Source organism: Apium graveolens, chromosome 10 (genome assembly GCF_009905375.1).
Source record: "Apium graveolens cultivar Ventura chromosome 10, ASM990537v1, whole genome shotgun sequence".
NCBI classification, from domain to species: Eukaryota; Viridiplantae; Streptophyta; class Magnoliopsida; order Apiales; family Apiaceae; genus Apium; species Apium graveolens.
This window is the reverse complement of record NC_133656.1, coordinates 130,434,168-130,456,985: the sequence shown is the minus strand read 5'-3', so window position 1 is coordinate 130,456,985 and position 22,818 is coordinate 130,434,168. Positions and strand designations below refer to the sequence as shown.

The following is a 22,818-nucleotide window of genomic DNA, read 5'->3' as shown; positions in this document are numbered from 1 at the left end:
GAGTTTAAGCTTCTATTTCTTCATGAATCTCTTCCAATAAATCAAGGAAGAAGATGATGAATAGTATTTTCAAGATTACTAACTTTATTTTCTTTGATTTCCTTTAAGATCCAAGCATTCCTAAGCTATCTCAAGGCTTCTTAAGGCTTCCTAGCTACTCTAATCACTCCAAGGAAGGTATAACACCTCCAAACCCTAAATTTACTTTGAGTATTAAGTTTGGTTTTGTTTGTTATGGTTCATGAGAGGCATGGGTGTTGTGTATTTAGAGATTGGTTGGTTTTGTGATGTTTTTGGAATGGTAAATCTTGGTAATTAGTTAATGAACTTAAGTAAGCTTTTAGTTCATTATTGGGAAGTAGTATAAATTGGAAATATTGAGTTGTTGGGGATGTTGTAGTATTTTATGGATGGAGTTTGGTTGTATGGTTGAATTATGGTTGAATTGTGGTTGATTTGGAGTAGGATAAAATTTGGTAATCGCGTAAACATAGCCGTCGTAATGCCCGATTTACTTTAGACTGTTTTTGTTCTTAACATCAGGACCCGTGAACTCACTGTTAGGTTCTAAACATTGCCATGATTAGATAGTTCATGTTACGAGCTTCGTTTTGATATGTGGTTCGCTTGAATCCGATGTACGGTTAAGGAGAAACGACCATTTTAAGTAACGGCGTTTCGCGACCGAACCATTACCCCTCGCCTTACTTTGAAACCTTGGTTAAGGACTTTAAATGACTAATTGGGGTATGAAACAATTATGTTAAGTGGATTAGGCAGTTGTTAAGGTACTCGCGAAAGAATCGCCTTAAAACTCTTAATGGTTAATTTATTAAAAATGGTGGAGCCGAGGATACTCGAGCGACTTAAGTGAATCGTTAAGCGTGAAAGCGAACGTTAGGGCTCTAATTGGTTAAAGTCTAGTTTCTTAAGCGACCGGAGTTTAATTCTGACTTATGTTGTTGTTCATAGGTTATGAGACCCACTCTAAGCTTAAGTCTATCCGGGAACACTCAGGCAAGTTTTCTACCCGTTATACTGTTGTTGTGATGTATATATGTATATGCACTATCTTGTGATAAGTGCATGAATATTATTAGCAAATCTTGCGATATATTGGAGCATGCTGATATGGTATATATGTATATCTATTTCTTAATCTTGATATCTAATTGTTGATTCAATTGCTTATAAGTTGCATAATACCTATGCTAAAGATAAGCAGTAGTTGCGTATACCCAGTATAGGGGACCCAAAGGTGAACATATTCCTAAACGGGTAGTCGATGTTCCTGAGTATAATATATATATATATTTATATATATAAATATATAGATATAGTTTTCAAAACTATTAATCGAATAAGGTTTATTCGATAGCTTTATTTTATTAATGAATATTATTTTGAATATTCATTCGAGGACATATGACTCCGTTTATTTTATTTAATGAATATTATTTTGAATATTCAGTCGAGGGCTTATGACTCCGCTTATTTTATTTAATGAATATTATTTTGAATATTCATTCAAGGAATTATGACTCCGCTTATTTTATTTAATGAATATTATTTTGAATATTCATTCGAGGACTTATGACTCCGCTTATTTTATTAAATAATATTCTTTATTTTATTAAAAAATAATGTTTCGATATTTCAAACTTATTTTCGATTATTCAAATAAAGATCGTACTTTCGTATAAGTATATCTTTTGTTATTTATTATTCGTTTCAAGTATGAGTTTTAAAATTCCTACCTCGATTATTTTTATAAGGATTATCCTTATGGGAATATTATTTAAATAATAATATTCAGATACTTTCTAACACATCGAGACTGATTTATTTCTTTAAATCAGCATTACTCCAAACATTCTTAAAAATGTTTTCGAGTCTTCAAAATCATTTTAAAAAGATTAGAGCGGATCCCAAAAATCATTTTTATATTTAAGATCTTCCTTTCGAAGGGGATTTAAATACTCGCTCAAAACCTGAGGTATCCGGCTATGTGGTGTGTTTTATATTCGCAACAAGGTTGCTATTTTGATAAAAGAGTTTTTGATTACTTACCCAACACTCGGACAGTAAAATTCTTGGAATAAGTTAATCCATTAACAGGCATCGCTTGGGAAATATCGGTGAGTTTTCCTTTCCAACTAGATACGACTTCTTGGTGGAGCCGTATCAACAAGTTTCTACTTGGGGAAAGGGGGGGAGCTTTACGTTTCAGAGTCATGGATTTCATCTGAACTAGGAGTGGCGTAAGTGGTCGAGTGGCGCCGGCCTAGCCTTATTTATTGGCCCAAATGGCCTGGAAGTTCCGCTAAGACGGTCCATTCCTCAGGAGTCCAGTGTTCGGTTGACAAGTAAATCCGACAGGTTCTCCTCTACATGTAGAAAATGGTAGGGTTGCACTACTGCGACTGATCATCGTAAGTGGTCTTCTTGGCGCGACAAACTCCCGTAATGAGTTCATCATCCAATTGGATATTTCTGCAACACTACCCAGAGCACTTCGATAGAAAGGCTACGGCTGGGCGATTGTTGAGTGTTGGCAGGGTCAAGTTTTCAAAATGATGTTTCCATCAAATGAAGTATCTCCTAACTTCATTTCTTTTGAATAATATTTCAAAGATTGATTCTATACAAGTTATATCTTGTAGCTTCATATATGTGATGAACTATTTATACCTTGAACGGTGGTAGTTTAAGTAGTATTCAGAAATGATATAAGTATATTGGAGTATCTTGTAACTTCATCTTTTCAACTTATATCTAGTAAATGATTATCTTATGCGTGACAAAGATTTTCAGAAAAATGTTGAGACAAGGTTAGATATATGAGATCACCTTGCAACGATATTTTTATACAAGTTATAAACTGGAACTCTATGTATATTATGCATGGAAGAGGATTATAAGATTTTGAAAAGTATATATACTTATATACTGAATATTTTGCGACTTGGTCGCGTTAAGATATCAAACTTGGTTCATTTCTTCTTGGCCAAGACTTTCATGAGTACTATGGGAATGCTCATATATTGTTAATTATTATGCATATTATTTCGGTGGGCTTGTTGCTCACCCTTGCTTTCTTCTTCATCACTCAACATCAGATAGACAAGATGAACAGGACCAAGCTCCCAATTCACGAGCGGATAGGAAATGTTCCGCAGTTTTCTGGAAGTATTGATACCGCTGTAGCTGAGGTTGGAACTACCAATAGGCTAGGCTTCAACTATCGATGAACCAGACTTATGTATATTATGAATTGTAATAATGGCAAGGAATATGTAAATTTATTCAGAACCCTTTTAAGGTGTAATGGCTTTTAATTGTGGAATAAAATGACTTGTGTTATTTTTGGTATTCATCTCTGAGACTATAACTTGTGGTGTGTGTGTGTATATTGTGGGGTCACAGTATGCAGTAGTTGGTTGTTTATTAAGGTTAAGTGTTATTAATGGAAATGGAACTCGTGACAACCCGGATCCCCTACCCCGAATTTGGGGGTGTTACATAGTGTATGATCAATAAAGGATCTACCCCTTCCAGTGAAGGAAAAGAATGTTCAATGCTGATCCACTTATGCTAGTTCAGGAATCTCTGGCCAGAGTGAATGAAATTAGAAAGGAGTTTCTAATTTATATTAAATAGAACTAAGCATAGTGAATGGGAAAGCAAATGATTAAATAAGATAGGCTTGACACAAGTTCCATGCCTTGTATTTAATCGTGACATTACAGGGTAGAAGGAATTGATTGTACGGTAACTACTCACTGAAGAGATTCTTGGTATTTTAAGCAGTGAATTCGTATTATCCGGATAGTCACGATATGCTGAGAAGTATCCCTCATGATGTAGAATAAATATGATTAATTAATCATATTTAATGAATTAGAGAATTTATATAAATAATGATAAAATAGTTTTATTATTATTTATTTCAACTACCGGCTTAATATTGAACCTACAGGGTCACACCAAAAAAGTGAATGATTTAATGGTGGAGGAATTAATTAATAATGGCTGGTAATTATTTATTTGTGAAATAAATAATTAATTAGCAGATTTAATAATTGATTAAATGAGATTTAATTAATTTTTAATATTATTAATTAAGAATTTAATTTTGGAAATTAAATCAAGTGAGAGAATTATTTTTCTAAAGTGTTTAGAAAAGGGATTAATGATTTAAAGGTGTTTTAATTATTAGTTAATTGATTAATAAGAATAATCAATTAAAGGGTTAATAATAATAATATTTTATGGAAAATTTTCAGCTGAAAATTTTGCCTATAAATATACTATTATAAACCCTATTTGCCTCAACCCAAATAATAAACCCTAATTCTAAAGTAGAACAAGAGGGAGGCAACTAATTCTCTCAACCTCTTCCTCCTCCAACACATTGTACTCTTGGTGGATACCGGTGGAGTGCTTCACACTTGAGGAGCAGCTGCTAGGGATTTCCGTTCATCGTTCTTGAATCGCTATTAAAGACCTCTATCTTTCCATTAACGTAAAGCTTCTTAAGGTAAACATACTGAACTACGAATTAAATATTATTTTTCGCATGGATCCTGCGGAGGGTTTCAGTTTTTTTTTAAGATTTAAATTTATGTTTTCGTTGCGTTTATGTGCTAAAAACCCTTCAATAGGATGACAGAGGATAGAAATGTAGTATACTTTGCTAGATTCTGTCAGCTTATATATACTTTCTGTTCTGCTGATGAACCCCAACCTACCAGTAATTTAATTCCACCCTTTGAGCTTGCAAAAAGGGCTTTTAATAATTTGTTAAATGATGACATTAAGAAACAAGTGCAGAGACCCTTACAGATTCCTCAGTCAGTAAAACAAATCTTGATAAATGCTGATCCACAAACATACACATCTGTTTACCCTGATGTCCAACCCATCAACACATCACAGTCAACACAATAGCCATCAAAACATACCATCTCTCACCCACCTCAAACATCTCAACCTCAACCTTCAGCACATCCAGTGAAGCATTCATCTTCCAAACCCAAGAGGACTAAGATAGTACCTCAGTCTCAACAAAAGAGAAGGAGAATAGTTCTGAGAGATGAGTCAGATAATGAGGAACAGGTTCCCATATCAGAATCTGTTATTGTAGAAGCTGAGAAGATCTCTTCTCAGAAAGATACTGAAACTGGGAGTTCTAGGCCCCTCAAAGGTTTAGAAAGCTAAATTCTGATGATGAAGCTCCCAAAGTCTCTAATTCTGCAAAGAGACTTAAAAAGCAAAGAGCCAGGAGGGCTGTAAGTGAATCATCTCACTCTGAAGAAGTTCTGGAAGTAGCAGCTAAGGAAGGGGGTCAGGAATCTCTGATCCTAATAGAACCTATAGTCATTGAATTACTTCCCACAGCTGAATCAGACTTTACTCAAGCTCTAAAGTCTCTTATTCAAGAGCAAGAGGATATTCCAGAGCAAGTGTCTACACCTCCTGTGTCTCCAATATTTGATCCAGTACATACTGAAGACCCAGGTACAAGTGCTGAAATTGATATTCATAACTTGATTGTGCCTGAGGTTCTGCACTTAGAAGCTCCACCAACTCAACTCACTCCACCAACAACACTAATTCTAGATGCTGATTTCAATAAAGATATTCCAACAACACCAATTCTGAATCTGGATGATGAAAATCAGATTTTAGGTGGGCATCAACATTTGGATGTTGATCAGAACTTAGTTGCAGATCAGAATTTAGAGGATGATGTTAAAGCCTCTATAGCCTCACATACTGTTATTCATCAGAGGATGCTGATACTGCAGGATCTGTAAGTTCTGATGCTGACAATGCTGAAATTACTGGTAAAGCTGCTACAAATGTAGATGCTGATGCAGCTGGACCTTCAGGACATGCACCCCAACAAACAGTTAATAAAGATAATTTAATCAAGAAGTTTATTAGAGAGGATGCCCCAGTACCTTGGAGTGAGACTCCTAGGGGAAAGGTTTGGACTAAATAATGGAACAAAGTTACTTTTGTTCCTACTGAAAAAATTCTTGCTGAGCACCTTGCCAAAGCTGATGAAATGCTGATAAATGATGATTTCAAGGCATAGCTGAGAGTTACTGCAATGAGTACTAGGCACCTTCAAGGTCAACACTCAATAACTCATGACAAGGTGAATAAAATTCAAGAATCTCTGATCTAGCAAGATATGAGTATAAAATTGGAAAAGAACAGATTTTTCAAGCCAGCCTTTGACAGAATTGGGTATATTGAAAAAACTCAGGAGAAGTAACAAGATCAAATTTTTGAAATTCTAAAGAATCAAGCTTCTCAGCAAATTCAACTCAATGAGATCCAATCCTCAGTGGAATTGCTTGTCTCTTTTCTTTTACCTGCTGATGCCAAAAAGGGGGAGAAAGTAATTAAGTCCAAATGCAAATCTACTCAATCACTGAAGGGTAAGGATGATGGAAATGATGACCAGGGAAACTCAGGAATGGGTAGAGGTCATGGTCAAGGTAAAGGTTTTTCATCAAGCAAAGCTGGAACTACAAGTCAAAGAACAAGTTTAGATACTGGGAGAAGAATAAGTTCTGATACTGGTAAAAGGATAAGTTCTACTGAACATCTGGAACTTGATGAAGGGATTTCAAAGAGATTATTTCTCAAAGAAAATCCTGGAATGGATTTGAAAGTCTAAAGGAAGAAGAAGCTAGACTTAAAACAGAAATTGTCAACTCCAAGTCTAAAGCTTCTGTTGTTGAAAAGAAACTTTCAAAACCTAAGGGTATTGTGATTAAGGAAAGGACAAATTTTGAGGCAACCAAAGCCAAATCACAAGTGGAGGTAGATCCCAGATCCAAGGGCAAAGAAAAAATTGATGAACCTGTAAAGGTATATGTGCCAGTCATGGATGAAGAAATATCTGATGAAGATGTTAGTCTTACTCTGATAAAAAAGAAGATTTCTCAACCAACCTCTGACATGGCTCAAGTTATTCAGAGTTAAGATATAGTAAGTTCTGATATGACAGTGAAGCAAGCAACCTCTGACATAGCTCAAGTTGGCTTTATATCAGAAGATAAGGAAAAGGAAACCTCTGACATTGCTCATGTTAAACCTTCAAAGATTCTACTACCAGGATTCACCAAAGCTGAACAGACTCAACCTTTGAAGACTACGTCAAGTGGTTTTGAAGCAAGAGTTGTTACAGGAAAGGAAGCAAGAGATAAATCAGGATTGGTTAGTTCTAAAGAGAAGAGAGTACACCATACTACCAATGATCCAACTTCCTTAAGTGAACCAGGTGTAGGAGCAACTCCTGAGAGATTGAATCAACTTGAATCTGTACAAATGGTTTACCATTCTGTTTTAAAAAAAGATATCATGTTATACTTTATGACAGATGGGAGGGTATTCCAGATCAGGGAGAATGAAATTGCATTGAAGTATTTTGAAGAACTGGAACATGTTCTATCTTTGCTTCAAGTGAAAAACATATCAACAGATGGTGCTGCAGGGTGTTTAAAATCAAATTTTGAAAGACAGAAGAAGCTTTACTCTGTAAAGTCTGACAACCCATACTGTCCTAAGTACAGATCTCACAGTGGAGAAATTGTTGAAATGAAGCCTAATACTGCTAAAATCATCACTACATTTTTTGGTATTAAGGGACTTGAATTCAATCTAGAGTCTGAAAAAAGCCTATATCATCAGACTAGATCATGATATAAGGAAAGCTAAAATAAATGATCTCAGGGCTGCTATTTTTCAAACTGGTGAAGATACAGTTGAACTGAAGAATGCTAAAAGGAGGATGGTCAATGAACTTGAATATGCTGAGAGATGTCTATTGAAGAACTATCTCAGAACAACTCTTGATATCAAAAAGATCAGAAATTGAAGTCAAGTCAAAGATCTACAACTGCTTAAATTTTGAAGTGTATATAGACTGAAGCTGATATCAAACTTTAAGGATGGTAAAGCTACAAGTACTGTAAGTTGTAGTTATCTAGTCAAATTCTCATGCATTTGTACCTAATGTTTTTGACATCATCAAATATCTGTTAAACTTGTATATTATGCTAATTTACAAGTTGGAGGAGATTGTTAGATATATTTGTGATGTCGTGACTAATATGATTTGTGTTTAGTTTTCAGATCTTACTTAACAGGACAAATCAGTACTTAACTGGAAATCAGTACTTATACTGAAGTCAGGACCTAAGATATCAGAACTTAAGTTGTCAGAACTTAAGTTATCATGAGATATTTATCAGGAGATAATATCAGGATTTAAGGAGGCTTTCAGATAAGTTAGGCGGCTGATTGAAAGGAAAGAAGATCAAGACAAATATAAGAAGATATATGCATGGAGAAGAATTCTATGAAGAATAGAATACTTGGAAGAAAAGATAACTGAATGATATATATTAGGAAGTAGAATTATATTCGATATCAATTAGAAGATTATCTTGTGTAACGACCGAGAAATTACGCTTGTATTATATTATAATAAAGATAAATTATGTGTATTATTATGTGATTAAATGTGTTGAGTCATTAAACCCTAATTGATATGTGCTACATGTTGTCTGTTTTGATCCGAACGTGTTTTGGATATTTATTGAGTGTTTTGTCGTAAGTTATATATATTATATCAAAACCCGTACAGCTCAAACAGTGTTTTAAAAGCCCATATTTCAAACAAAATCATTGGCCCTATTTTACCAAAAACAACCTATACCATATCGCTATTCGGAACCCCTAGACGTTTTACAAATTTACCTTTTTCGCGAAAAACGACTTTTCCGGACCCCTTCGGGTACCAAAAACCCCACAAAAATCATATTTTTATTTTTATATGATCATGGAATGATCCTACATCATTTTTCTTTGCATTTTTGTAATATTCATAATTTTTGAGAATTTTTGACATTTATTTTATATAATTGGATATTTAAAAATTCATTATTAATACAAAAAAATTATAAAAATTAGGGCCAAATATTTTTATTAGATATGTAATTAGACCCTTAATTTTATTTAGGAGTATTATTTTTATAAATATAAATAGCTGAATTATGGTTAATTAATTAGTTAATTATTATAAAAAAAATCAGAAAATCAAGAAATAATTAGTGTTGGTGAAGAACAATCAGAGAATTCAACTGCAGATTCCATAGTGATTCTGTTACCCGTTTTGATCATGTGAGTAACCAAAACGATCCTCTTGATCTCTACTTTCTATTCATACCATTAAATTTGTGTTTTGTTAATTTGATTTTCAATTCGATTTCTAGGGTTGATACACGAAATTAGGGGTTCATGATTTAGGAATCGTTTGATGTTTTGGTTGTTTCAGATAGCTTTATCTCGAGTTTAGGAGTGATTTCTTATATTTAATTTGATCGTATAACCCCGGGAAGATGATTCCCGAGTTCATAGGTTTTAGTAAATTTTGAGTTCGATTTTCTTAATTTTCAGATGTTGTTGATGTATTGTGATGATTGAGATTAATTGTAGAGAACTGTAGCTTTGATTTGGTATATATTTTGTGAATTTTGGTTCACGGTTGAGTAAGAAACGATTCTCCGATGAAGTTCATCGAAAAAGATGGAGTTTTGGCCGGAGAACGTGATGGAGTGGTCGTCGGTTGCGATGGGGAGGGTGGCTGTACGGTGGAAGGAGAAAGGAACGGTGTTGCAGCTTGAACGAGTCGAAACCATGGAGTTTTCCCGCCGGCGTCGGGTCCCGTCAAGGCAGCCGGCCTGTTCTTCGTCAACCCGAGGTCGACCAGGTGTACGACCCGAGTTTGATCTTCAAAACCCTGAATACATTTCCTGAAAATTGTTTATGTTATTTCCATTAATTATTTCTATTTTATAAAATCAGAAATTAGTTTTGTAAATTCTAAAAATCTAATTTAAATTTTGAAAATTTTTCATAATAATTCCTAAATTATTTTATTAATTTAGAAAATTCGAAATTAGTTATTTAATGAATTATTTAATTATTTATCTAATTATTTATGAGTTGTTTAATTAATTAATAATTAGGTAATTAATTAATAATTAGGTAATTAATTAATAAATAAGGATTAAAAATAATCGAATAATATGAATAATAATTCGTTAATTAGTTGAATATTGCGAGTAACTCGTATTTATACAAGTAGTGTTTCGATAAGTTGAATTAGTATTCGAACGATAACTAATTTATTCGAAGAATGTCGTAATGATTATTCGTATCGAATAATTAAATACAGATAATTAATTAATTAATTAATCGTATAAGATATAATAATAATAATAGTTTGATAGTTATACGAGGATCGCGAGTATCTCGTATTTATACGAGTAGTTGCTCGTTGAGTTAGATTATGATTCGAGTAATAATTATTTATTCGATAAATAACGTATCAGTTAATTGTATTGATTGATTATTTGTAAATAATCGATCTGATCGAGTAAGTGATAATAATTTGTAAATAATTGTAATGAATTATAATTAATCATAATAATTAGGGATTAATTATTTTAAAATACAATGATTATTAATTAATTATTTAAAAATATAATTAAGGATTATTTAATTATAATTAATTATTTATAATTAATTATTTATAATTAATTAATTATTAATTAATTATATCTTGTTTAATTCATAATAATTAAACCGTTAGTTCGTTTTGAGTGAAACGAAGACCTCTAGACTCAGAAAAATGAAACGAATCCAATAAAAATATTCGTAGGTCATAATTTCTTCCGAAAGAGAGTTGTCTTGTGTTAGTTAATTGTGTATATGCCCTAATAGAGGTAGAATTGAGTCAAATAAATCCTGAAAAATTATAATAAAATCAAATAGGGTTAGTTAATACAGGTATGAGTCTTGTATCGATTCTAAAAATATTTATAAGTCCAAAAATCAATTATGTGCTTTATGTGCTATGTGCTTTACGTGATTATGTGAACCTTACGTGCTATATAATTATGTGTGTATATATGCGAGTCAGATAAACGCATGGGTAGATTGATAGGGTTGCGTAGTATCAATTCCAGATACGCGTATGTAGTAAGTTATCTAAATGACTATCTTCTATGATTGATTCGTATCAGCAAGGCCGATCAAGCAGGAGACCGAAGGCGGTGATTTAAACCAGGTTAAGTACGCGCAAGGCAAGTTTTTCCCTATTCTAAATTCAGAATAGTGAATTATACCCCATTTTCCATATCAGTTACACTTTGATAATTCTTGTTCATATACACTGTTACACAATTATTGATTCTTGTTTCTATTTCATTTCGATTCTTGAATTCTCTCTATTTATTGAATCCCCTTTTTATATTCTAATACTTTTACCCTTGTTACATATACTCTGATATATCCTGATGTTGGGATACATCAACAGCATTCTGATTGTTCCGGATGCTAAGCTTTGGACTGGATAGTTACGATACGGGCTGGGTTTTACCCAGACCATTAATTAATAGGCCGTAGTTGCCTGAGTACTCCTTATATTGGTCGGGTCTATTTAGTTGGGTATAGATCCGCACTGTATCCTGACTGATCAGCAGGTTATAGTGCATAGTTAGTTCTTGTTTCCAGTCTTGTTCATTTGGCACTCGCCAGCAATGGAAAATTATTATTCTATACAGAAATAAATGGTTGTTCAAACCAGCAGCTTATCGATTCATTTATTCTTCTTTCTTTATACTATAAATATTGTTGCAGGCTTGTTGAGTAATTTTGGCTCATCCCCTTTTATTGTTATTCCTATTGTTTTACAGTTAAGGTAGAAAATGAAACCCATCGGAACCCGCATAGTCAAGAAGCGAGTCAAGCAGCGGGATCCTCTTATACCAAGGGTGTTCATCCCTATCCCAGAAGAGAGTTTTGAGTTATCAGATCAGGTGTAACAGAATAAGTAGTAATGTTGCTTTAAATAAAAGTTGTGTGCTGAGAATGTAGATAGAATAAAGTTTTGTAATAAAAAGAGTTCTTGAAACAGATGGTTTTTAAACTGGTTTGTAATGAAGTTAGTGTATCGTTCTTGTTTTCAACTCTTAAACTTAAAAGATCCTAAGTAGCAGTAGTTCGGGGTAATTATTATATTTATATTACGCTTGCGCAGGTTTAGTTTGTAGTTAATGTTAATAATGCCCCAAATCTATACCCCGGATTTGGAGGGTGTTATATCTTGTAACTGTTTGTCTATATAAACACAACATAGGGTTTACACTATATGTGTTATCTTAGTCGAGTTTATTATTCATTGTAACCCTAGCAGCTCTCGTGATAATTTGTTCATCACTAAGAGAGAACAGTTCTTTGTAACAGAGTTTACTGTGTTGAATAAAATCTGTGTTTCGTTACTTGAGTTCTTATATTCGATTTGATTGTAGTAAATACTGTATTCAAACCCCTTCTACAATGTGTGTGACCTAACAACTTATCATATCCTCTTTTTTTGTGTAAATTATCGAAGTAAATATGTAAAATAAGTTTAGTACAGGACATGATTATTTTATCCCGATAATATCTCCTTCCTTTTTTTGACAAAGTCCCAAAAAGTACGAATTAATATTCAGGAAAAAAATGAGGAGAGTGAATTAAGTACGAGATAAAGTCCTAAGTGATTACAATTTTAGTTATCTCTAACTCTTTTTCGCTCCGAACCAGTTAAAACTTCCCGAATTTTCACAATTGGGACTGGTTTTAACTTATTACATATTTTCATAGAACCTAATTTACAAATACATAATAATCTCCCATTTTACAAGAAATAGAAAAATAAAGTCGTTAAGTCCGTCTTATAGAAATCCGTCCATTTAGATCCTCGAGGGTGATGGTTCCGGTTGATCGTTTAAATGATCAATTTAATCTGCATTTACGAATATATTGTTAAAAAAATAGGTTCAAGTTTAAAAATTGAACAATTTATTTTACTCTTATAAATTTAAAAGTTAAGAGTTACAAAATTTGTTAAGTCAGATTTTGATCTCTTTGAATGTGTTATTCGAATTTCCATCGAGTTTGTTCCAATAATCCACTTAATTTCTGTAGAGATTTTTTTTTTATCAAAAATGTTAGTACTTTTAAGGAATTGCACTTCGAAAATAATGTAAATTACTTAACAATTGAGATAATAATTTGTAAATTAATTCAAAAAATGAATATATTATTTTAAAAAGAAGTTCAAATTTATTCTACAAACTTAATATGAGCAGTTTATAACGCAATTAAAAAACATCTAACTAAGGATATAAAACCAATATTGGAGCCGTAGAGGTTTAAAAATTACACTACAAACCGAGTTCGAGACAAGCAATTCTAAAATATTTCTAACTATTACAACAATAAAAATTAATATTCTAGCAGTTCTAGAACTATTTCTAAATATGACAACTGAAATGAGCTATGGTCGAACTAATGCAAGAGTATCTAACTTCTTGTTCCAATCCAAGAAATATCCACTTATTGATGATAATTTTACAAATAAGAGACCTTATTACTAAGAGATTCAGGAAAAATACCATCAAATCCCTTGGCTATGACAAAGTATAAGGCTGTTGACCATATAAGAATATAAATTAAGCAAATGTTATGATAAAAAATTATAAAACTCATCCCAACAGACTTTTATACAAGGTAAACACCAAGTAAAATACTAAAATCTGCAAGGAATAAGGGAATTGGGAGGTGGCCAAGGATTCATAATTCACATTATTACCCTTCTACATAACACACATGTTAGTAATCTTCTCAATTTAAAAAATAAAAGCAACTAGAAAGATCAAATTAAGAAAGAAATTCAAATAATGCATTAGAGGGAATAAGTCCAAGTTTCAGTTTGCATAAATGCCAAGTTCCAGAAAATTATAAGTGCCCAGTTAAACTTTAGAACATGAAGACTTGAGCAAACACTATAATGCATTAGAGGGAACTACAACAACACAACTTGTTTGGTACTGGTACCCAGCTTAGGAAACAACATCAAACTAGAGGAATCTAACAACAAATAAACAGACTAATCAATCTGATTAAAGGTATCAGAATTGATCATAAAATCACTCATGGCATCATTCACATCAGAAGCATTCCTATTTGAAGTCCCAACATTATCTTCATTACCATTTAATTTCTCAACCTTAGCAACTGCATTAATGATTTCAGTGTCTATGTCCTCAATGACTATGCATTGGTTAGCCTGGGTGTGGGGTTCATGTCAATCTGAATTTTAATTAGTTGAGATAGATTATTCTCAAGTGCACTCACCTTACCCATGACAGAACTAAGCAGAGTCAGCAAGAAATCTACCCTACTAAGCAACTCAGAGTATGTTTCATTCAAAGTATCAAATTGGTTTATCAAATCTTTAAAATTAAGAGCATTTGTTTCACACTTGGAAGAGAGCCTGAAAAGAGTATTGAGATAAGGTTCTTGTTGAGATTGAGTCATGTTGGTTGTGGGGGAAAACTTGGGAGCCATAGAGGCATGACATTCACAGAGGCAGACATAACATTCACATAAGCATTCAAAGTAGGCATGGCATTCATGGGGGCAAACAAAGCAGGCAAAGCAACAACAACAGACATAACAACAGACTTAGCAGGAAAGACAACATCAACAATATCATTCATGGAAACAGATGAAGCAAACAAGGGAACATTCACAGTAACATGTGAAAAACTACCAAAAGTAATGTTCACAGGAGCAGGTTGTACTGAATAATCAGGTAAAGGAAAATAGGTCCTAGGATTTTTATCTGAGATTGGATGTTTCACGTAGAAATGAGAGTGAATATTAAGGTCATATTTGAGGTACTCAAACACAGTAGTGAGGAGAAGAGCATAGGGCATGTATCCTAGTTTGGCAGCAGAACATATCTTGCAAATAATCATGTATGAAAGATTGAAATCAATGGTTTTAGAAGCAATTTATACACAATTTTTAGTTAAACAAAACTCACCAGTTTGTTGGAGATTTGAGAAGGAAAAAGATTTATTTTGATGATTTCAACCAAAATTTGATAAAAAGGAGAGAAATGTTTATAGCTGATACTTGTGTTATTTTTAAAAACACCTTTTGCAAAATTTACTCCATCGAAAACATAAATCATAACCATAAGCTCCTCAGAGTTGAGAACAAAAATGTTTGACACATCAATATGACTCACTCCTATGGACTTGGGATCCAACTTAAATATCTTACGCAATTTCTCATGGCTAAGGTGAATGAACTTGCCATTTACCATTAAAGTTAGATAAGCTATCTAGTTAGCCCCATAACCTACCCTAAGATTGCTATAAAATTCAAACACAAACTCAATTAAGACTCTCCTAGTGATATGACAAGAAAGAAAGGGTTCCCGCCAAGCATGAAATGGATGTAAGTGAATTACTTGATGCATAGAATAGTGAAATGGATAAAGATTTAAGTATAAGTATGTAATGAATGAGATTATGTGTATATGTGGCAAGATGATTATAAAGTACACATGTGTGCATATAAGTATGTTATTTAGTGCGAAAGGGGTAGAAAGTTTAGCCGTCAGGGGAACATCGTTTGATTATAACAATCCCTAATTAGGGTTTATTGTTGATTACAGATTTGGAAAGCGAGGAAACGCGAACTAGGAATGGAAATGAAATTCAAAGTGAAACTAAACCGATTCAGATAAAAAGGGAAAAAATTTGAGGCAAGTAACTATGCCTTTCTTATAATGATAAAGATTGTGATTCTGAAACAAAAAGATGATTTAAATGATAATATGATTCCTGCTAATGTTACACCCTTACCTTTACTTAACCTGATTTCCTTCTTAACACATATCAACCCTAATTGTAACCCAAACATTGTTCTATTGATAACATTTATGTTATGTTGATACCTTTGTCCTGTTAATGCTTACGTTTACTGGTAACTTTACACTGATAATACATGTGTTTATTGAATGCCTATATCTTATTGATACTTCCGTTTAACTGATAACCTTGCATTGACACTACCTATGCGGATCGTTACCCCTATGTTTATAAACTTGAGCTTGATTATACCTCATATATTGATATCTACGTTAATTCTCTGAGCAAAACCTAGTTATTAATTCCCTATATAACCCTTGTTCTATTTTCATAGCCTGAAATGAAACTAAGAATGATTTCTGACTTGAAAGAGTCTGAATGATTTCAAAGGTTGGTAAATTTTTAAAATGAAATTAAGTTCTGAAAAGTAAAATGATTTTTCAATATAAAGGTTTTCATTGAAATCCTAAAGACTGGAGGCGTAAGCGGCCATGTAACAGTGGTCCACACAAGTGTAAAAATCGGAGACAGATCGGTGAGTTATTGAATCCGGAGATGCACCGATATATATATATATATATATATATATATATATATATATATATATATATATATATATATATATATATAAAGGCAAATAACGCCTTAGGTACCTTTAATGAACATATGGAGGTCAGTACAGGCTGATCACCCATATTATTTAATTATGGATTATTATACACTCTAATCAAAAGTTATTAAATTTTCTTTCAAAAGCGGTATTTGTGCAATAATACTGTTTTATCAAGAAATAGTGTGGATTCAAATTTTTTTCTAAAATGACAAGAAGTGAAAATGATTTGAAAAGAAAAGTATTCTAAAAGGAATTATCAGACCTTATATATTACTCTCCTCGTGATCCTCAGTTTAAACCTTAAACCATATTGAAACTTAGTTAAGATGGTTAATTAGTGTTTTGCAACCAAGATTTATTGATATAATAGTTGTCATAGTTACTTGCTGACTTCTATTGCTCATTTGTTCTGTTTTGATCTAATCCTTGGAAGTTAAGCGAGAAGATGGCAGTCCTTAGGCGCACAACACGTAACAGTGTTTTTAGTGGACCCTTACAGATTGTTAGTTATGCTGTTCCAGCGCAGGTAGATGGCAAGTGGGAGGATCACTTTGGTCTGGATTATCTAAATTTTGGTTCCAGATACTTATGGGTAATCTCGAAATTCTAATTCAAAATTGTAAACTGTTATGATTATAAAGTCGGTTTTGTAATTTTAAACTCCTGGTTGGTAGTTGTAATCTTGTTTCATACCTTATCCTGTATAGATCCTGTTGAGAGTCTTGAGGTTAATTATTATATTAGTTATGTTGTTTAATATGTGTCGTGAGCCCTAGATTAGTACCCCGGGTTTGAGGGCATCACATGTTGGTATCAGAGCTACAGAATTTGGTCCCTCAACAAGTTAGGAAATTCAGTTAAGTAAATAAGCAAGCAGGATTGTTCAACTGACATAGAGTTGAGTTAAGATTATCGACGATAGTCTTGAGGGATTAAGTTCTTTTAAAATTAGAACAAAAGTATGTTAACCTTAACCTGTTTTCTGGTTTCGTGTTTTGTGGTTGTATCTTATCCCAAGAACCTGGCAGTAGCTCTGATGATAGTGATATTGAGATGACCCCTCCTGTTAGCCTTCCTAGATCCCCTGTTGATGCCTCTCCACCTCGTTCTAAGGAACCTATTTACATTAGTAGTCATGTTAAGTATACAAGAGTATAATATCAAGAAAACTTGAGATTTTTCATATCTATGTCAAGTAATACATCAACTTTCACTCATAAAGGAATTACGCTAAAAAATAGGTAAAATGAATCACTCAATTCCATCATATACATAAACACGCTTGACACTTCACATCGATTCAATTAAAATAATATGCATGAAAAATAATAATTAAAAGGACTTTGATTCGGGTTGTAATGGGGCTAGGGACAAGGTATGTCAAGAAAAGCTAAATAGGGTGAAGTGTCAAAAACTAGTGATTCTCCATAACCACTCACATAATTTCCCCATATATCCTCCGCATAATTAGACCAACATGTACAAGAACTTGCTTAGCTTGAGACAATGGATCAAAACCCAAATAACAAGAAATAAAACAAAAGCTCTCATAATATTTTTAAGGCATTTATATATATAAATATATTCTTTTCATCACCATGAAAATAAGTTCATAGACATGAATACACTACTAGAAAAATGCCCTTAGACATCGGTTATAAACCGATGTCTTTTTTTTCCAAACTGATGTCTTCGCATGTGTAGAGAAATGTAAGGGTCTTTAACATCGGTTTTTAGCCGATGTTAAAGATTAACATAGACATCGGTTTTCTGAGCAAACTGATGTATAATTAGCCCTTTTTTTAATAACATGTTAAAACTAGATTGTGAAAAAAGGTATTTAGGAGGTTAAAAAGCACTTTAAATATATAACAGGGAAGAACTTTTAACTGATAGACATCAGATTCTTAAAAAAAACTGATGTCTTAAATTCTATAGTACATCGGTTGGTCTGTGGAAGTGATGTTAAAGAGGACCTTAGACATCAGTTTTCTTTCAAGATACGATGTTATATGTTTTACATCACATCGGTTTTCCTTGATGTAGCAATGTCAAAGTTCTTATTTAACATCATTTTTCAATGGAACCGTTGTGCATTATAGTGAAAGACATCGGTTTATTTCAATTATTTTAATATAAACTTTTACTTTTGACATCGATTTCAGTTGCACAAGTCGATGTGTTTTAAAATTTTAGACATCATTTTCATTCCATAGATTCATGAGTGGAAAGTGACATAAACCATAGATAAAAGAAGCATTTAAAACAAAAATAATCAAAAAAATTAATTTGTCATTAATAATGCTAGTAATATAATTACTGTTAACAAAAAGCATATACATACATACGAAAATTCATTCTAATATCAACACCAGAAAAAGGCCCTTGTGTATTGCCGCGAGGATCTTCGTAAAAGGCCTTGCCCGTCCATTGGCAGAAGGTTGTGGGCACTTGCTACATCAACTCCAAGCTTAAGGTTGTTCATCGCAACTTTGTTGGAGATGGGATGTAATCTGAAAAATCTGAAAAGGTACAGGAAAAATTTAAAAGTCCAATAAAAAACATAAGCCTGAAAAGTGAAAAGAACTGATCAAACAATGTATTTCAAGGAATAGACAATTGAAGATAATGTTGCATGCCCGAGGGGAACCAGCATGAAGGCATCATTGTTAGTGCTAAAAAAATGGGTACAACATTGTAGAGATGCCAATGCCTATCGTATTATGCCAATTGTAATCTAGTGATAACAAGCAAACCCAACAATTTTTATTGAGTATCGCATTAATTAGTTAGGAGTTGCGATCGGTCTTGCAGAAATAGCTTAAGGATATAACGATAGACTAATTGTAGAATAGGGAGAAGACACCAGCAACTAGCTACCCCTGCTTATTAATACTACCATATTTGCTGTAATTTCTGTTTAAACTATCAAGACTTGCAGAATGGGGGGAGTACTGGGCAATTAAAGGACTTCTAAGATCCCGAACAGTCTAAAACATTTCAATGACCTGTCTTCAACCTAGATACACCTCCTAAATTTATAAATGTTCAATATATAAAAACAACGAAGCAACTATAAGCAGTTGAAGCGCAGTGCACACCTAGTTCTCAGAATCTCTAATACTGCTAGATAAGAATGGTGATCACAAAACAGCCACCGCTAGAAAAAATTAGCATCTATGATAAGATAAAGCACCAACCACATTTTAAAAATTCCCATCAGATCGTGAAAATCATGCAAGAACAAGTTGACAAAGGTTAGCACAAATAAATACAGCGGTTTTGACCTCAATTCACTTGTTTTCGCTTACAAATTGATATTACCTTCTAACAGCCAGATTAAACAGGGAGATTATATCATAAACCGTATACTGATGCATCCAGGCTGGTAGATTTAGCTTAAATTTCAATAACAATTCAATAACTTTGTTTGAACGCCTACAAATATTACTAGACAAAACGTTGTTAACAATTTATGTAATCGATCTTCCGAATAATAAAAGTTACAGTGAATTACTACTCATCCAAAAGAAAATGAACTTACTGGTGTAGTGTCCGCGAGCGAAGTTATTAGCAACATGTTCTTTTCCACTGATAAGTTGCTCAGGATGAAACAACTATCGATAGGCACAAGTACGAACCTCATCAATAATATTAGGTTCAAGATCAATAAACACAGCACGAGGGACGTGTTTACCAGACCCCGTTTCACTGAAAAATGTGTTAAACACATCATTTTTTTCCCTACACTCTGATCACTCGCCATTTGTCCATCAGCCTATTCCCAAGCATTAAGAAATTGTTAATTCACATTTCACCAAATACAAATTTATCAAACAAACAATGAACATTAACAAACATGCACGAGTTTTTTTTTAAATAAAAAGAGGTAGAAATGGCATGTACACAATAGGAATAACCTCAATTCCATGTTCAAGGAAGTAAAGTTCCCAACACGTATTTCCTACTTGAATTCCAGCTTGACCAATGTGGATTGAAAGGCACTCTCTCATTTTTTTTGGAACTAGTTCGGCTTTGATGGTATGGTCTAGTATAGTTTAGGTACACCACGTCACCGCTATATGATGGTATACGGTTCCGTACTTGTGAGTCTCATACTCAATTTCTGAAAACTCCTACAACCAACTCTCTAATTACAATAAACACCTATAGGTTTTTCAAAACTAGTGACATTCCCAAACCTCGAAATGAAGCTATCCACAACAATATCTCCAGCTGCAGAAGCTGATGCCATTATATTTGTGCAATGTGAGTAGTTTCCATTTATATCAAAACAATTATCTCTAGTCCCAAATCCCTTATGACTTTCTGGAGCCTCGTAATAGAATTGGGAATGCGCAGACAGAAATCTTGGCTATCGAAGTAAAGATTTCACTGAATTCCTAAAATCAGAATTGAATAAAGCAGCATTGAGATTACCAATAACAACACTAGAAGGAATTTTAATGCTTTATAATCAATATGTAAATATTACAGTTTAATTGATAACAACACTAGAATCTTCTCTAATGCTAAGAATTATTGAAAGAGGTCACGAAAGGCGACGAATTCAAGTAATACTATGTATTCCAATAAATGATCACAACCAATTGTCACATATGTGTCTGTCTTGACTCGCATTCAGGAGGAACATAATATTAACACAACACAAGTAATTAACCAAATTAAAAAGATAACATCAGTTGTGCATTTTCAAAAGCATGAGTACATAAATTGAAAATCACGAGAAACGAGACATAAAAAGGAAAATACCTTATGTTTTCTTGATTTGTGAGGAGCAGCTTCTCCTTTTGCAGAAGTCGTAGTGTGTGAGTGAGTGTCAACAACAGTTTGTAAAATCCAAGGAGGACCATAGTTAACAAGAGTGGCAGTAAGGCCGAAAATGATAGGCTCCTCCCCGGGCTTAACAGCTTCGATATGGGTGGCAAGTGGACGGCTGAAATTATGAGGGGGATTATGAAGAAAAAGCTTCTTGTTAATGAGATTCACCGCAAAAGCAGCATCAGTTCCATGTGCGAATCTTTTGGTTTTTCCAGAACTGTTGCTTACTACTTGAATAAACTAGATACATATTACAAATTAAAAATAAACAAAACCCCAAGTTAGAATTAGTTGTACTAAATTATAAAGTAGCAAATTGAGCTGGGCAAGAATACTTAAAGCTGGCTGAGAAGAGTCGTTATCGAGTTTGAGAGCTTCAGGTTGTTGTTGATTGTCCATTGTAGTTTTCTAGAATTGAGAAGATTGATGATGAAAAAAAATTTGTATCCATTGTATCAACAAAGTACAGACCAAACCTTGAGATGTATCCAGATCCCCATTCCCAGTCATCTAACGGAGATAATATAACGTATCCCTTCACATTGCAACCATCCTCTCTGCACAGTTGCATAATTTCAGCCATACATTTGTATATGCCATGAGGTACTATGTACAACCATTTAGATTTTTGCCTACAGTTTAATATTTTGGAAAGCATAATTAGGCTAGATAAGAAAAAAACTACTTGTATACATACCCAACTCTATTAAAATAACAAATCTACTTGTATACATACCTATTCAAGAAAACCCAACTTCTTTCACTAACAAAGCTCGAGAGACCTGTAAATAAATCTCTATTAAAATGAAAACATAAAATTTGAAAATAATTTCGAAATAAACTTACTTTTCTCACACAAATCGAGTAGACCCAACTTCTTTCAAGATTAATTAGCACCAATCGAGCTCGATTTAGGAATTAATCGAGTTTAATTAAAGGTTTGTACAAATATGGGTATAATTAGGTTTGGAGAGAGTGATTGAGAAGAGAGACAGTGAGAGATGAGAGAGAAGAGAGACTGAGAGAAGAGAGAAAGGAGACGAGAGAATGAGAGAGAGAGAAGAGAGACTGAGAGAAGGGAGAAAAGAGAAGAGAGAATGAGAGAGAGAGAGAGAAGGAGAAGAGAGACTGAGGGAAAAGAAACGAGAGAATGAGATAGAGAAAATAGAGAATGAGAGAGGGGGGGGGAAACGGTTTTGCTTAAGCGGGGGAAAACTGGGAATAAAATTTTTGGTTAAGGGAGGGGGGGGGGAATTTTTGGTGTATTAACGTGAGAAAGAAAGAAGCGTGTCTTTTTTATTTTTTTTTAAAATGATTATATACATCGGTTGGTTAAGATACCGATGTCTTACAACACCTTTAACATCGGTTTTGAAGTGATCGATGTTAAAATTGCTTTTAACATCAGTGACATTTCTAGCCGATGTTAAAGAGGTGATGTCGTAGGCACTATTTCTAGTAGTGATATTAATGTTTCTTTTGCCGTGATTTTTTTCTTTTTTTTGTGAGAGCTAAAAACAAGCATTAACATATATACAATCACAATGATCCGATCTAAAACTC

General features: G+C 33.4%; 3 long non-coding RNA genes across 6 annotated transcripts; all 3 read right to left on the bottom strand.

Annotated features, from left to right (window-relative positions):
- Nucleotides 1–12,750: 12,750 nt before the first annotated feature.
- On the bottom strand, nt 12,751–18,893 carry LOC141692859 (uncharacterized). Its single transcript, XR_012562940.1, has 3 exons — nt 18,758–18,893; nt 17,389–17,530; nt 12,751–12,877 (listed from the first exon to the last, which is right to left on the bottom strand). It is a non-coding gene; the product is annotated as an uncharacterized LOC141692859 (long non-coding RNA).
- On the bottom strand, nt 18,886–21,322 carry LOC141692858 (uncharacterized). 2 transcript variants are annotated; one of them, XR_012562939.1, is made up of 5 exons: nt 21,187–21,322; nt 20,334–20,816; nt 20,116–20,191; nt 19,958–20,030; nt 18,886–18,935 (listed from the first exon to the last, which is right to left on the bottom strand). It is a non-coding gene; the product is annotated as an uncharacterized LOC141692858 (long non-coding RNA). The 2 variants fall into 2 exon arrangements; XR_012562938.1 differs by lacking the exons at nt 18,886–18,935; nt 19,958–20,030 and having other exon boundaries at nt 20,055–20,191.
- A 36-nt stretch (nt 21,323–21,358) lies between these two features.
- Nucleotides 21,359–22,371, bottom strand: LOC141692857 (uncharacterized). 3 transcript variants are annotated; one of them, XR_012562935.1, is made up of 3 exons: nt 22,102–22,371; nt 21,992–22,037; nt 21,359–21,887 (listed from the first exon to the last, which is right to left on the bottom strand). It is a non-coding gene; the product is annotated as an uncharacterized LOC141692857 (long non-coding RNA). The 3 variants fall into 3 exon arrangements; XR_012562936.1 differs by having other exon boundaries at nt 21,359–21,812; XR_012562937.1 differs by having other exon boundaries at nt 22,111–22,371.
- Between the last annotated feature and the right edge of the window lie 447 nt (nt 22,372–22,818).